The following is a 15678-nucleotide window of genomic DNA, read 5'->3' on the forward strand; positions in this document are numbered from 1 at the left end:
CCGCTCCTCACCTTCGCCAGAGTCTCTCCCCGCCTCTCCAACGGACAAACTGCCAGGGGGAAGCGCGTGGCGCGAGACGAGGGGGCGGTTCCATGTGACCACGCCCACCATGACGTAACCAGCCCTGAGCGCCTCCCCCCACCGGAGCTCCTCCCCCCTTTGGCCACACCTCCTCACCCTACCCCTTTACCACCTTCGCCCCGCCCCTCTCCCCGCCCCTCCCCCCGCTGCTTCTTCCGCTGAGGCCGGGGCGAGTGGAGGCGGCGCTGTGCATTGTGGGTGGCGAGCGGCCGATTTGGATTCCCGCTCACGGCCACCGTCGGTGGCTCGCGAGCTTCTGAAGCGGCGGCTCGGTGGCTGGGCCACCTCTACGTCGACTCAGCCCGAAGAAGGCGAGAAGCTTGCACGGTGTGGACACAGCAGCAGTGGCGGTGGTGCGGGGGAGGGGGAGGCAGAGGAGGCGCCTGGCCCACAGCCGTCACGCGCTAGGCGCCTGCTGAGTTCACGGCCCTGCTGCTGATGATGATGATGAGGAGAGGCACTGCCAGATTGCGGCTGATGGGATGAGTTAAATTTAGTTTTTTTGTATCTCTGGAGGGACGGATTTGTTGTCGTGGCAGAAATGGCCTCCACTTGAGGCCGCGATGTGGAGTATTTGGTCTCCTCTTCCACGCTGGGCGTAGCCACACTTTACCCCTCCACACGCGGGCCGTGAGCTCACTGGACTTGCAATGCAGAGGTGCAGGTTCGAGTCCATTTCACACTCAGCCACTCACTCACTCAGCCACCCACTCAGCTACTCACTCACCCACCCACTCAGCCACCCACTCACCCACCCACTCACTCAGTCACCCACTCACTCAGCCACCCACTCACTCACCCACTCACTCAGTCACCCACTCACTCAGCCACCCACTCACTCAGCCACCCACTCACCCACCCACTCACTCAGCCACCCACTCACCCACTCACTCACCCACTCACTCAGCCACCCACTCACTCAGCCACCCACCCACTCACTCAGCCACTCACTCACCTACCCACCCACTCATCAACTCACCCACCCACTCATCAACTCACCCATCCACAGAGGGATAGAGACCCTTCATGCAGTGGTTGTGTAGTATCTGCGTCAATATTTTTGTTTGGTTATGGTGGTGGTCGTGGTGGTGGTCGTGGTGGTGGTCGTGGTGGTGGTCGTGGTGGTGGTCGTGGTGGTGGTCGTGGTGGTGGTGGTCGTGGTGGCGGTCGTGGTGGTGGTTGTGGTGGTTGTTGTGGTTATGATTGTGGTGGTTGTGATTATAATTGTGGCTTTAGTTTTGGTTGTATAGGTGGTTGTAGTGGTGGTTGAGGTTACAGTTGTGGTGTAGGTGGTTATGTTGGTTTGTTATGGTAATTGTGGCTCTGGTTGTGGTGGTTTTGGTTGTGGTTATAATTGTGGTTGTGTAGGTTGTGGTTATATGTGCGGTTGTGGTGTTTGTGGTTATATTTGTTATAATTGTGTAGGTGGTGGTTGTAATGGTCATAGTTGTGGTGTAGGTGGTTATGATGGTTGTTATGGTAGTTGTATATATTTTGAACTTCTATCACACCCTACCCAGCCAACCGTGCTAATTGGAGGTGTGGTTTTAGTTGTGGTTATTTTATGGTTGTTTTGGTTATAGTTGTGGTGGTGATTGTGGTTGCTGTAGGTGCTGGGATGAAGGATGCGTTCTGGGTCCTCTGCCCATGCGACTCCAACAGCGATGGCTCCAGCCAGCACTGCCGCCCCTGTGCCGCGTTGGTCACATGACCTTGCCTCCCAGCATACCTTGCAGTCGTCGTTGATTCTGGACCATCTTTACCTCCTGCATCTCTAGAGGAGCTCTCGCTTCCTCCACGCACTCGCCTCCTACCTCTGCTTTCTCTCCCCGTGTCTCCCTCCTCTCTCTCCCTGTGTCTCCATCCCGCTCTTATTTCTGGGTGGTCCAGGTTCAGGGGTCAGGAGTTTACTGGCTGCACTCCAACCTTTGACCTTGGCTGTCACTCGAGTGGATTTGTCGCACAGCAGTCAACCCATAGCATCAGGATCTGTCCCGTGACCTCCTCCTGCGCCTAGCCTGGAACAGCAGTCAACCTGTGGCACCGGGATCTGTCCTGTGACCTCCTCCTGCACCTAGCCTGGTACAGCAGTCAACCCATGGCACCTGGGTCTGTCCCGTGTACTCCTCCTGCATCTAGCCTGGTACAGCAGTCAACCCATGGCACCTGGTTTGTTGTGATATTACCGCCACGTAGTGGCGAATGGTGGCCATTGTTGTGAGTTGGTGGGCTTTTGTGTAAGTAATGGTGATTGAGTGTGTGACTATCATGTCGTGTGTGCGAGTTGGATAGTAATGGTGTGTTTATGAGGGTAAGTGTGTGTGGGTGTGTGAGAATCGTGGTGAGGATGTGAGTGATGGTATGTGACAGTGTGAGTTTGATGGTGATTGTATCATGGTGAGTGCAAGCAATACTGTGAGTTTGACTTATTTGCCCCCCCTCCCTTTACCCACTACCCACTCTTCCTTCCTCTTCCTCTCTCCCCCCACTCTCCCCTACCCCCTCTACCTCCCTCTCTTTCCCTGCCTCTCTATCCCTCTCCTTTCTCCCGTAACTACCTCGCCTGTTATACAGGAGGTCGTGGGTCGATCCCTACCCTCACACCTGCTATATATTTAAGTTTGCATGTCTCTCTCTCCCTGTGGTCGCGTTCAGAGTGTTAGGTTTCTATAATGTCGACGTGATGATAAGCCACTTCGTTGACCGATAATTTTTGGCCTTTTCTATTCTGAAGAAGAGCTGTGTAGCTCGGTGGGCCTCACCTGGTAAAATATAAATAGTTTAGTTTCCTCTCTTCCTCCTCCCTTCCTCCCTCTCCACACCCCCTACCCCCCAGCACAACAATAAGAAGCAGGAGGAGGAAGGTTCGTCTCCCAAGCCGAGCGCTTCTGGGTCCACCTTCATGATCCTCCCTCTGCCCCAGGGTGGAAAGATCCCCTCGCACAGGGTTACGGTATCCCACCCACATACACACAGGGTTACGGTACCCCACCCACATACGCACAGGGGTACGGTGTCCCCGCCACACATACGCACAGGGGTACGCCCCCTACTCACATGCCAGGCTATGTGCACCACACAGAGACCCAAAGACTCACACATAGATCCATAGACTCACACAGACCCATAGACTTACACAGAAACCAATTAACTCAAACAAAGACCCGTCGAAACACCGACAATATACTTGCACAAAGACCCATAGACTCACACAGACTCATCCACTCGTGCACCCATCCATTCAACGACTCACAGGCTTACTCGCTCACCCAATCCCTCACCTACTCACTCAGCCACTCACTCAAGAACTCGCTCACCCATTTACCCACCCACTTGCTCACCCACTTGTGCATCCACTCACAGAATCACTCATAAACTCACCCACTCACACGCTCAGAAACTGACTCACAAAATAATTCACCCACTCGTGCACTCACTCGCCCACTTCCCCATGTGCGCACAGATTCACCCACTTACTTACTCACTCACAGACTCCCTCTCTGATAGACTCACTCACAGACTCAATCGCTCACAGACTCACTCAGAAGCTCTCATCCACTAACTTATTCAGAAACTCACTCAACCACCGACCCACTTACTTAAAAACTACCTCACTTATCCGCACCCACTCACTGACCTACTTACTCATTCACTCGCTCAGCCACTCACTGACCAACTCGCTCACTTGCAGACTCACTCACTCATCCACTCACTCCGAAACTCATTCCTCCACCCACCGACTCACTCGCAACCATTAACTCATCCACTCAATCATTTCACCCATTCACTCATCTACTCACTCAACTACTCACTCATTCAACAACCCACTCACTCACCCACTCACTTGGAGACTCTCACCCACTCACTCACCTGCCCGCCCAGTCTATCAGCCACTCATTCAGAAACTCACTCACCTACGCACTCACCCACACAATCGATCAACAACTCACATTCTCAATCAAGCACCCACCCACACACTCACTCACCCACTCACTCACCCACTCACTCATCCACTCTTCCATTCACTTAACAACCACTCCCTCAACCACCAACTCAGAATGTCACTCCTCCACTCACCCATTTACTCCCCCACTCGCTCACCCACTCATTCAACAACTTTCTAACTCGTAAACTCACTTGCTCATCCACTCACTCATCCATTCACTCATCCATTCGCTCATCCAATCTCTCACCCACTCGCTCACCCACTCGCTCACCCACTCGCTCATCCACTCACTCACAGACTGACTCAGAAACTCACTCACCCAATCATTCACCCACTGACTCACTCACACATTCGCTCAACCATTCACTCACAGAGTCACTCAGACTCACTCGCTCACAGAAGCAGGAAGAAGCTCACTCACCCACTAACCTATTCAGAAACTCACTCAACCACCAAACCACCTACTCAAAAACTCCTTTACTCATCCGCACTCACTCACTAACCTATCTACTCATTTACTCAATCAGCCACTCACTGACCAATGCTTACTCACTAACTCGCTCACTCATGCACTCAGAAAATCACTCATCCACTCACTTAGAAACTCCGACAACCACCGACCCACTCGCTGAAAAACTCACTCATCTACTCTCTCGCTCACTTTCTTATTGACTCACCCACTCCCTCACCAATTCACTCGTTTCCCCACTCATTCCTTCAGTAACTCACTCAATCAGCAACTCGGTCAATTATTATCTAATTCAATCACTCACCCATTCACTCGGAGACTCACTCGCTCACTCATCCTCCACTCACTCACCCACTAACCCACTCAGAAACTCACTCGGCTACTCACTCACCACTCATTCACCCACTCATCCATTCATTAAATAAATCACCCACTCGCCCACTTTCTCAGCCACTCAATCAGAAACTCATTCACCTACTCACCCACACACTCACTCACCCACTTACCTATCCACTCTTCCACTCATTCAAGCACCCACTCCCTTAACCACGAACTCAGAATATCACTCACCCACTCACCCTCCCAATGATTTCATCACTCACTCACTCCATCAGTCACTCACCCACTCACTCATCCACTCAATCAATAACCTGCTCATTCACTTACTCACTCACTAACGTGCTCATCTACTTGCTCAATTAGTCACTCACTCACCCACTTTTTCACATTTATTTCTTTCCGTCACTTCCTCATTCAGCTACTTCACCAATGATTAACTTATTCATTCACTCAATCACGTATCCACTCACTCACCTACTCACCCACCTACTCGCCCATCCACCCAATCACTCAGAAACTCACTCACCCACTCAATTAGCCACTCACTGACCCACTCACTCACTAATTCACTCAGAAATGCACTCACCCACCCACTCATTTATCAAATAATCCACTCTCTCACCTACACACCCACTCACACACAAATGTACACACTCACTAACCCTGTCCCTCACCTACTCACTCACATACTCACTCATCCACTCGCTCAACCACTCACAGATTCACTCACTCACAGACTCTCTCATCCACCAATTCTCACTTGGTCACCCACTCATCTACTCAATAATTCACCCACCCACAAACGCACACACAAAAACACCCACAAAGATAAAGATCCCCCGTATAGCCATAACAGACCGTTGGGGCAAATGCTGTTAGCAAGCACCTATGAAAGCCAGCATGGAACACGAGGGGGTGGGTGGCCAGCAACAGGCACGGCCAACTTCGTCTCCCTTGTGGTGAGGTGTGTGCACATCACCACTAGGGAGATGAAGTTGGCCGTAGGTCAACACAGCCTCAAATGAGTGCCTGGTGATGTGCACACACCTCACCAGACACTCATTTGAGGCTGTGTTGACCTACGGGATACCTGGTTCAGATAATCGTCACCAGTGTTGACCATTAGAGGGAATCAAACCTGGGTCGCCAAGTTCGTAGCGCAGCACACTAATCGCTATACTACACACTCACTCTCACAAGCTCACTCTCACAAGCTCACTCACTCTCACAAACTCACTCACTCTCACAATCTCAATCACACTCTCACAAGCTCACTCACTCTCACAAGCTCTCTCTCACAAACTCACTCACTCCCACATGGTCACTCACAAGCTCACTCACACTCACAGGCTTACACTCACAAACTCACTCTCACAAGCTCACTCACTCTCACAAACTCACTCACTCCCACATGCTCACTCACTCTCACAAACTCACTCGCTCTCATAAGCTCACTCGCTCTCACAAACTCACTCGTTCTCACAAACTCACTCGCTCTCATAAGCTCACTTACTCTCACAAGCTCACTCTCTCTCACAAGCTCACTCGCTCTCAAAAACTCACTCTCACAAGCTCACTTACCCTCACAAGCTCACTCACTCTCACAAACTCACTCACCCTCACAAACTCACTCACTCTCACAAGCTCACTCACTCTCACAAACTCACTTTCACAAACTCACTCTCGCACAAACTCACTCACTCTCACAAACTCACCCTCGCACAAACTTACTCTGACTCACTCTCACACAAAGACAAATACATTCCCTGTTTGAGATTCCCTTTTAGCCTGAAGAGACTGTTGGGGAATGTGCTGTTAGCGAGCACCTATTGAGACCGAATCAGCACACTCGGGAGTGGGTGGCTTTAGAGTTCAGTGTTACTCACTGGGGCTTCCATAGAGTTCGGTGTTAATCATTGGGTCTCCCATAAAGTTCAGTGTTAATCACTGGGACTTCCTTAGAGTTCAGTGTTACTCATTGGGGCTCCAATAGGGTTAAGTGTTAATCACTGGATCTCCCATAGGGTTCAGTGTTGCTCACTGGGTCTCCCATAGGGTTGCATGTTAATCAATGGGTCTCCCATAGGGTTCGTGTTACTCACTGGATCTCCCATAGAGTTCAGTGTTACTCACTGGGTCTCCCATAGGGTTGAGTGTTAATCACTGGGTCTCCCATAAGGTTTGGTGTTAATCACTGGGGCACCAATAGGGTTCAGTGTTACTCACTGGGTCTCCCATAGGGTTCAGTGTTAATTACTGGGGCTCCCATAGGGTTCAGTATTAATCACTGGGTCTCCCATCGGGTTCAGTGTTACTCACTGGGTCTCCCATATAATTCAGTGTTAATTACTGGGTCTCCCATAGGGTTCAGTATCAATCACTGGGTCTCCCATATGGTTGAGTGTTACTCACTGGGTCTCCCATAGGGTTCAGTGTTACTCACTGGGCATTCCATAGGGTTGAGTGTTACTGGGTCTCCCATAGGGTTCATTGTTATTTACTGGGTCTACCATAGGGTTGAGTGTTAATCACTAGGGCTCCCATAGAGTTCAGTTTTAATCACTGTGTCTCCCATAGAGTTCAGTGTTAATCACTGGGGCTCACATAGGGTTCAGTGTTAATCGTTGGGTCTCCCATAGGGTTCGTGTTAATCATAGACCCATAGATTCCTAAAACCCTAACTCTATAAACACCTAAGCCTCTATACCCCTAACCCTCTAAACCTATAACCCTCTAAACCCCTATACTCGAAAACCATAACCCTCTAATCCCCTTCACCCTTAACACCCTAACTTTCTAATCCCCTTAACCCTTAAACCCCTCACCCTCTAAACTCCTCACCCTCTAAACCCCTATGCCTCTAACCCCCTAACCCTCTGAACCCAAACCCCTAACTCTTTGAGCCCCTAACTTTCTAAACCCTTAAAAACCAAACCCTCTAAAACCCTAACCCTCGAAACCTATATCCTTCTAAAGCGTAACCTTCAGAACCCTTAACCCTGTAAACCTCGAAACCTTAACATTCTACAACCCTAATCCCTAGCCTAAATCCGAACCCATCTAACCCCAACCATCTCAAAATCTAACTAACCCCTAACCCTCTAAACACCTAACCTTCTAAACCCCAACCTTCTAAACCTCTAACCCTCTAAAAACCCTAAAACCCAAACCCTCTAAACACCTAACACTCTAATCTCCTAACCGTTTAAACCCCTACAACCCAAACCCTAAAAAACCCCTAACCCTCAAACATTTATACCACTAAACCCATAACTCTCTAAACCCCCAACTCTCCAATCCCATGTTTTTTTTTTGCGGTAAGATCGTGTAAATATAAATGTCTTAAAACCCATCACCACCCGCCACAGCCAATTAATAAAGTGCCAATTAGTTTCTACTTTGGCACATCGGTGTGTTGGAGACTAACCCAAATACACCTTTATTATGCATAACGCCTCAACCCCATAACTCCCCCTGTGCCACCCCCCATGTCCCCCCTCACCCCCACACCCCCCTCACCCCCCACCCACCACACCCCCCTAGCCTCCGCCCACTGCTACTTCCGCTGAGGCCGGGGCGAGTGGAGGCGGTGCTGTGCATTGTGGGTGGCGAGAGGCTGATTTGGATTCCCTCTCACGGTCACCGTCGGTGGCTCGCAAGCTTCTGAAGTGGTGGCTCGTTGGCTGGGCCTCCTCTACGTCGACTCAGCCAGAAGAAGGTGTGAACCAAGCGCAGTGTGGACACATCAGCAGTGGCGGTGGTGGGGGGGGAGACAAAGGAGGCATCTGGCCCACAGGTGCCTCCTTTGTCTTACTCCCCCCGTGTCTCCCTCCTCTCTCTCCCCGTGTCTCCCTCCCCTCTCTCCCCGTGTCTCCCTCCCCTCTCTCCCCGTGTCTCCCTCCTCTCTCTCCCCGTGTCTCCCTCCTCTCTCCCCATGTATCCTTCCTCTCTCTCCCCGTGTCTCCATCCTCTCTCTCCCCGTGTCTCCATCCTCTCTCTCCCCGTGTCTCCCTCCCCTCTCTCTCCCCGTGTCTCCATCCTCTCTCTCCCCGTGTCTCCCTCCCATCTCTCTTACGTGTTTCCCTCCTCTCTCTCCCCATGTCTCCCTCCTCTCTCTCCCCGTGTCTCCCTCCCCTCTCTCCCCGTGTCCCCCTCCCCTCTCTCCCCATTTCTCCCTCCTCTCTCTCCCCGTGTCTCCCTCCTCTCTCTCCCCGTTTCTCCCTCCTCTCTCTCCCCGTGTCTCCCTCCTCTCTCTCCCCGTGTCTCCCTCCTCTCTCTCCCCGTGTCTCCCTCCTCTCTCTCCCCGTGTCTCCTCTCTCTCCCCGTGTCTCCCTCCTCTCTCTCCCCGTGTCTCCCTCCTCTCTCTCCCCGTGTCTCCTCTCTCTCCCCGTGTCTCCCTCTTCTCTCTCCCCGTGTCTCCCTCCTCTCTCTCCCCGTGTCTCCCTCCTCTCTCTCCCCGTGTCTCCCTCCCCTCTCTCTTACGTGTCTCCCTCCTCTCTCTCCCCATGTCGCCATGTCCCCTTCTCTCTAGGTGGTGCAGGTTCAGGAGTTTTCTGGCTGCACTCTGACCTTTGGCCTTGGCTGTCGCCCAAGTGGGATTGTCGCACAGCAGTCAACCCATAGCATCAGTATCTGTCCCATGACCTCCTCTTGCACCTAGCCTGGCACAGCAGTCAACCCATGGGACCTGGCTCTGTTCCATAACCTCCTGCACCTAGCCTGGCTCAGCAATCAACCCATGGCACCTGGGTTGTTGTGATTACATCACCGTCATGTATTGGCGAATTACGGCTGTTGTCATTGTGGGTTTGTAGGCTTGTGTGTGAGTAATGGTGCATGTGTGACTTTCATGACGTGTGTGAGAGTAGGATGGTAGGGGTGTGTTTTTGAGGGTGAGTGTGTGAGTATCATGGTGAGTGTGTGAGTGTGTTTTAGATGGCTGGCAATGTTGATGGGTGGTGATGATGATGCTAGCCTTGTGCTAGAGAATGGCCCACTGAAACTAATATAACAGAGCATCTACCCTTCAAGTGCTGTCTGGTCCACATCGTAAAGGGTAGGACTTTCCCACCTGTTCTTTATTTAAGAGCAACGTTGGTCACAACAATGTTGTTACTTCTTACAGCTGGAATTTATCCTAAGTACATGGAGAACCACATTGCAGCCATGTGATAGTTTGTGTTGTGCAGTGAATGATGACCGGGCTGAGACCATTAACTCGCTAGACTTGAGAATCTGCTTTGATCACAGGCTGCTGCCTGGATTCAAACCCAGGTACTCCGTGGTGCCAATTCAGTGCTTTGACCACTAGGTCCATGGGCCGCCTCTAAACACCCCCCACGTTAAAGACATAAGCAGCAACCTGTTTAGTGAGCAGCAGCATTCTTTGAATATTTTGCCAAAGCAATTGGGATTGTGGAGCAGTGGCACAGTCCTGCATTTGCTTTCTCTTTAATCCACCAAACGCAACTTGCCGCTTGATTGTTGCGCACCCATTTTCACTGGTTGGTGCACAGAGGCAGGTGGATTTAAGATACTCAATCATTTGTTTCAACTGCTGTGGCAGATGGTGGAGCAGAGGGGCAGTGGGCAGAGGGCCAATGGAGTGGTGGGGTAGTGTAGCTGTGGGGCAGAGAATGGGATTATTTGTGGGGAAGAAGGCGAATCACCTGAATGTTTTCCCACCACCGCTTGTATGTACTCTGAAGAAGAACCATTTCGTAAAACGTCTCTTATTATCTATTTGTCCTTGTACCGCCGCAAACATAGCCGGGACAGCGCACACACGAGCCAAGGCACATTTAACCAACCCAGGCAGCACTCGCAAGCAATGCAACGTTACGTTGTGTCCTCCTGGGTTGATTTCACAAAGTTTATAGTAACACCAACAACAAATATATTGATCCTAATTCTTAACAGGGTGGCCTTGAGACTTGGCACGTGCAGGTTTTGTTCATTGTCTGCACCAGACCCCTCCAGCTCTCTCACACTGGGTCAGCTGCCCCTTCCACGTCCTGGAAACCATGGCAAGGTCATCCCATGAGGACTGCCTGGATGAAAACCAGCATGGAAGGGGCCCAGTGTGGGGCCGGCTATGCTTATGGAATAGTCCTGTGTGTATGTGTGATGTGAGGTGTCCTGGTAGCAGTCATTCTCCCCTGTAGTCCTGGCATCTTCTGCTCATCTTCATTCCCCAGCTGTGGTCGCAGTGGCACAGTCTCTCTGGGGAACCGTGGGGTGTGTGTGTGGCGTGTGTCACGGGGTGGGTGGGTCGTATGGTGATAGCGGTCATTGTTGGCACCGATCCACGACCACCGCCACCACGCCTACTGGGCGGTGGACCTGCCACCACAAAGCAGCACATGGCGGAGGAGTGAGGTGAACGCTGTCGTCACGCGAGCGAGGCCCCCTCGCTTCCTCTTGTTTTCGTGCATCTCCACCTGCACCTCCTCCATCTTCTCCTCCTCTGTCTCATCCTCCTCCATCCCCTCTTCTTCATCCTCCACTACCGTCTTCTCCTCTACCTCCTCATCCTCTTCCTGCGCCACCTCTGTCTTCTACACCTTCTCCTCCTCCACTAGCACCATCTCTTCCTCCTTCATCTTTTCCTCACCCTCCAGCACCACCATCTCCTCCACCCTCTTCTCTTCCTCCACCACCACCATTGTTTCCGCTTTGTCCGTCGTCTCCATCTCCTCCACCACGACCATCTGTTCATCCTTTGTTGTCTCCTTGCCTTCCGTCTCCGTATTGTCTTTATCCTCTCCCTCCGTGTTCTCCATTGTCACCATCACAATCTCGTCCTCCTTTGCCTTCTCTTCCTCCGATTTCTCCTCCTCCGTCTCTACCTCATCCTCCATCATCTCCACCTCTTCTTTCGACTCCTCCACAACCTCTGACTTCAATTCAAATGCCTGGACGAGTGAGGAGGAGGGCTGCGCTGGCTTAGATCAGTGAAGAGACAAACACGACACCGTTTCACCTTCCTGCTACGGCAGACATCGCCATCTCCCCATCCGTGGGTGGAATGTGTGGTGGATTCATTCGAGCTTAATATAAACAGCAGTAACGACATGGCCAGTGAGTGTGCTTAGTATTGGTGCTGTCATTCTCATGGGGCAAGGCTATCCTTGAGATAGGTGCAGCTGTGTCTCACACAGACTGTTGTAGTTTCACAGTAGTGGGTGGCGTTGCTGTGTAAATTTAGCTGATTCATTTTTAGTGATATTTTATGTGTCATTCTCCCCTTGGACATAGTGGCCTAAGCATTTAAAATTACATCGGTGGAGATCCTGAACATCCACTGTGACGGAATGGGTGTGTATCTTTGTGGTTAATGCAGCGGCAGTAATAACCAGGGCGGGAAGCAAGATCTGAACTGTAAGCGGTGAGCGATGAGTGTGCGACCTTTTGGCTGCTTCAACCCATCCAAAGATTTCGATAAAATATCCGACAGTGATTTGAGGTCGACAAAGCCGCCTCCCTTGACGTCAAAGGCATCTCAGAGTGCATTGAGCGCGATGAGCCACTCACATTTCGCATCTCAACGCATTTGAAATTGGACACCCCTCCCAGTGGTAGCTGTCTCTGTGCATTCCAAGGCAACTTGGCAGCTGGCCTGGAAACAGTCGTAAGAAGTCTGCCAAAATATCACGGTGTCTACATAAGGGAGAATCCATGGGCACCCCCATGGGTTCTCCCTTATCACCAGTGATAGCCAATGTTTTCATGGAGAAATTTGAATCAGACGCCATCCAGACTTCCACCCTCAGACCTTCCCTGTGGAAGAGATATGTAGACGACACTTTCGTCATTTGGCCACATGGCCTCCCAGCTTTGAACCTCTTCCTACACCACATCAATTCCAGACGTCCCGCCATCAAATTCACCATGGAAGTGGAGAAAGATGGCAAGTTGCCATTCTTGGATGTTCTGTTTGAGAGGAGACCTGATTGCTCATTGGGACATTCTGTCTACAGGAAACCCACCCACACAGATTCCTACTTGAAACCTGATTCCCACCACCCGACTCAAAAGAATTCTCTCATCAAAACGTTATACCACAGGGCTCATTGTATTTCGGACCAACACCACCTGGCCAGTGAATTTAAACACGTACATCTGGCCCTCAAGAGAAACGGATACTCTGACCATACCATCCGCCAATCTGTTTCTCCCTCCGCCAATCTGTTTCTCCCTCCATACAGAAACAACCACTTGATACTCCGGTCAAAACCATCACACTACCATATATAGCAGGCGTTACTAAAAAGATCTCCAAAATTCTAAACAAACACAAGATCCTGGTCCGGTTCAATACAGTACACAAAATCCGTGACCTGATCCCATCCGTGAAGGATGTCATTCTTGATTTACAGTACTCCGGGGTTTACAAATTGAGCTGCACTTGTGGTGATTGCTATATCGGGGAGACGAAACAACATGTCTCTGACCGAATTCGCGAGCACAAATCAGATTTGAAACACGGCAGAACGAATTCTGCTACGGCAGAACGAATTCTGCCGTAGCTGATAATTGTTTCAACGCTGTGGGTGATCACGATATAATTTTCTCCGATACCAAGGTCCTTTGCAAACCGACAGGTTATCATCAGAGATTTGTTCACGAGGCAATTCAGATTTACAAACACAGACACAATTTCAACCGAGAAGATGGTTTCAAATTAAGCAACCATTGGAACGATGTTCTAAATTGAACCAAACATTAAACTAATTTCAATGGTACAGTATATTTATTTCAAATAGTGGCACTCCAAACTTCCAAGGTCGTGATTTTTGTTTTATTTTTTACCTACGTGACGTTACCTAATAGAACCAATGAGTATGGAGCCTTGCAGGCACGAAAGCTTCAAATCTAAATTTCAATGGTACAGTATATTTATTCTAGTAGTGCTATTCCAAACTCCCAGGGTGGTGTATTATCATCTTGTGCTAATTCCAAGCTTTGTCAGTGGTGCGTTTCATGCTAATTTTCTTTGTCAGGGCGTTTGCTGTTTGCCCCCTCACAGCTTAAAGGGAGGCGACCAGCGCTTGGCTTTCTTCACTCCAACGCTGTCCGCTGGACAGGTTGGTCCCTTCACCTGATGAAGGCCGTGATTTTTGTTGTTTTAATTTTTTACCTACGTGACTTTACCGAATAGAACCAAAGAGAATTGAGCAGCGCGCTAACCACTACACTACCACTAAGCTACCACTACACTACCACTACACTACCACTAAGCTACCACTACACTACCACTACACTACCACTACCCTACCAGTACACTACACTACGCATGTCCATACGCACAGCAGTGTAATAGGATAACAGCGTTTTGTGATTATTTTCACAGGTTAAACATAAGAACACTGAAGGACTTCATGACGATGACAAAAATGCACGCCATTCTAATGCATTCTGCATTCAATTACTACTGAGATTGAGAAATTTGGCCTCTTGTTCAGCTTGGCCTCAGGTTCAGTAAATAATATTGTTTATGTGCGTCAAGTCTTTTTCAAGTCCATACTTCCATTTATTTGCCTTTTGTCGCAACGTACTGGGTCAGATTATCCTGCGCATTTGTAAAATATATCTCATAATCCCCCCTGGGGATGCAAATCTTCGGTTCTAGACGTCGCCTTTCATGAACGTTGCATTCACTTGTTGATTTCGTAAATTTACAATCCGCATATTAATCAGCGCTCCTAAGCTAATGTGGTCATTATACTTATGCCTATGTGTGCTGTATTGTTTTAGGAATGGCCCATTTTTGTTTTTCATTTTGTAGTGGTGTTTTGTGTTGAGTTCCGTCTCTTGAGTGTTTAAGTTTATTCTAGACTTCGTCACGTTAAGGTGGTGCTTTGTAGTCCTTTGTGGTCCTATTGACGAATAGCTTAAATCGAAAAGGACGTCAATTGGAAATGATTAATCGACTTTAAAGTGTTTGATTTGAGAATATTTTATAACTGTTGAATTCCTGAAAGTGAAATAATTTTCCTAGTTCCTTAACTGTTTGACCAAGCTAATTAATACAGATTTTGATGCGAGTTTTAACATTAAAATTCTTGCAGATGAATTAAGACCTGATTTGTTTTTTAAAGATGACTGATCGTACATTATTGATACCATATTCTTCCTTAAAAAAAACACGGACGAGTAGACATGCACACGAGTGTGTATCCAAACACGACTATATATACAGCGGTGGGCATTCACTTACGAATGTGCATATACAGGGGTGTACATACATACAGAGATACAATGCAGTGTACATGCACAGCAGTGTACACAGCAGTGTATGTACACAAGGATTGCGTTCCACTGCGAACACGACCGATTGTACCTACATACATATGCACACAAACGTGTACATACACAGACGAGTGCTCGTCTTGTGGTGTTTCCTATATTATGGTTTGTTATACATACACGCAGAAGTACATATATACACACGTGAGTGTACATACACAGCAGTGTACACACGCGCGAGTGTGCATGCACAGCAATATTATCGTTAATATTTTTTTGCAGATGAATACAAATCAGATTTTTAAAAGTTTTCTGATGGTTCGTTAACTGTACAATGCTTACAACAACAACCGCCATTCGCCACTAAGTGGCGGTGACGTCACCACGACGCTTGTGCCAGGCTATGTGCACCGTGAGGCCACGTGAAGTGTCGAACGCCCGCTGGCAGGAGGTCACTGGGCAGACCCAGGTGCCACGGGTCGACTGACTGAGATGACTGGCTGATGCACCACCTGTGCCCCCTACTGTGCCAACCTGCTGTGCTTTAGCCACCCGGCGTTCCGCTCGTTGTTGTGAGCGTCGCTCCTCCGCCCTC

The 15678-nt window shown here is 49.7% G+C and overlaps 1 long non-coding RNA gene across 1 annotated transcript; it reads left to right on the forward strand.

Annotated features, from left to right (window-relative positions):
• Window positions 1-236: 236 nt before the first annotated feature.
• On the forward strand, window positions 237-14910 carry LOC142923139 (uncharacterized). The gene is made up of 5 exons (XR_012940544.1): window positions 237-408; window positions 2918-3034; window positions 8379-8553; window positions 13838-13921; window positions 14188-14910. It is a non-coding gene; the product is annotated as an uncharacterized LOC142923139 (long non-coding RNA).
• Window positions 14911-15678: the final 768 nt, after the last annotated feature.

Source organism: Petromyzon marinus, unplaced genomic scaffold (assembly GCF_048934315.1).
Source record: "Petromyzon marinus isolate PM22_M1 ecotype Great Lakes invasive population unplaced genomic scaffold, UKy_Petmar_22M1.pri1.0 PM_Scaffold_30, whole genome shotgun sequence".
Classification (NCBI taxonomy): Eukaryota; Metazoa; Chordata; class Hyperoartia; order Petromyzontiformes; family Petromyzontidae; genus Petromyzon; species Petromyzon marinus.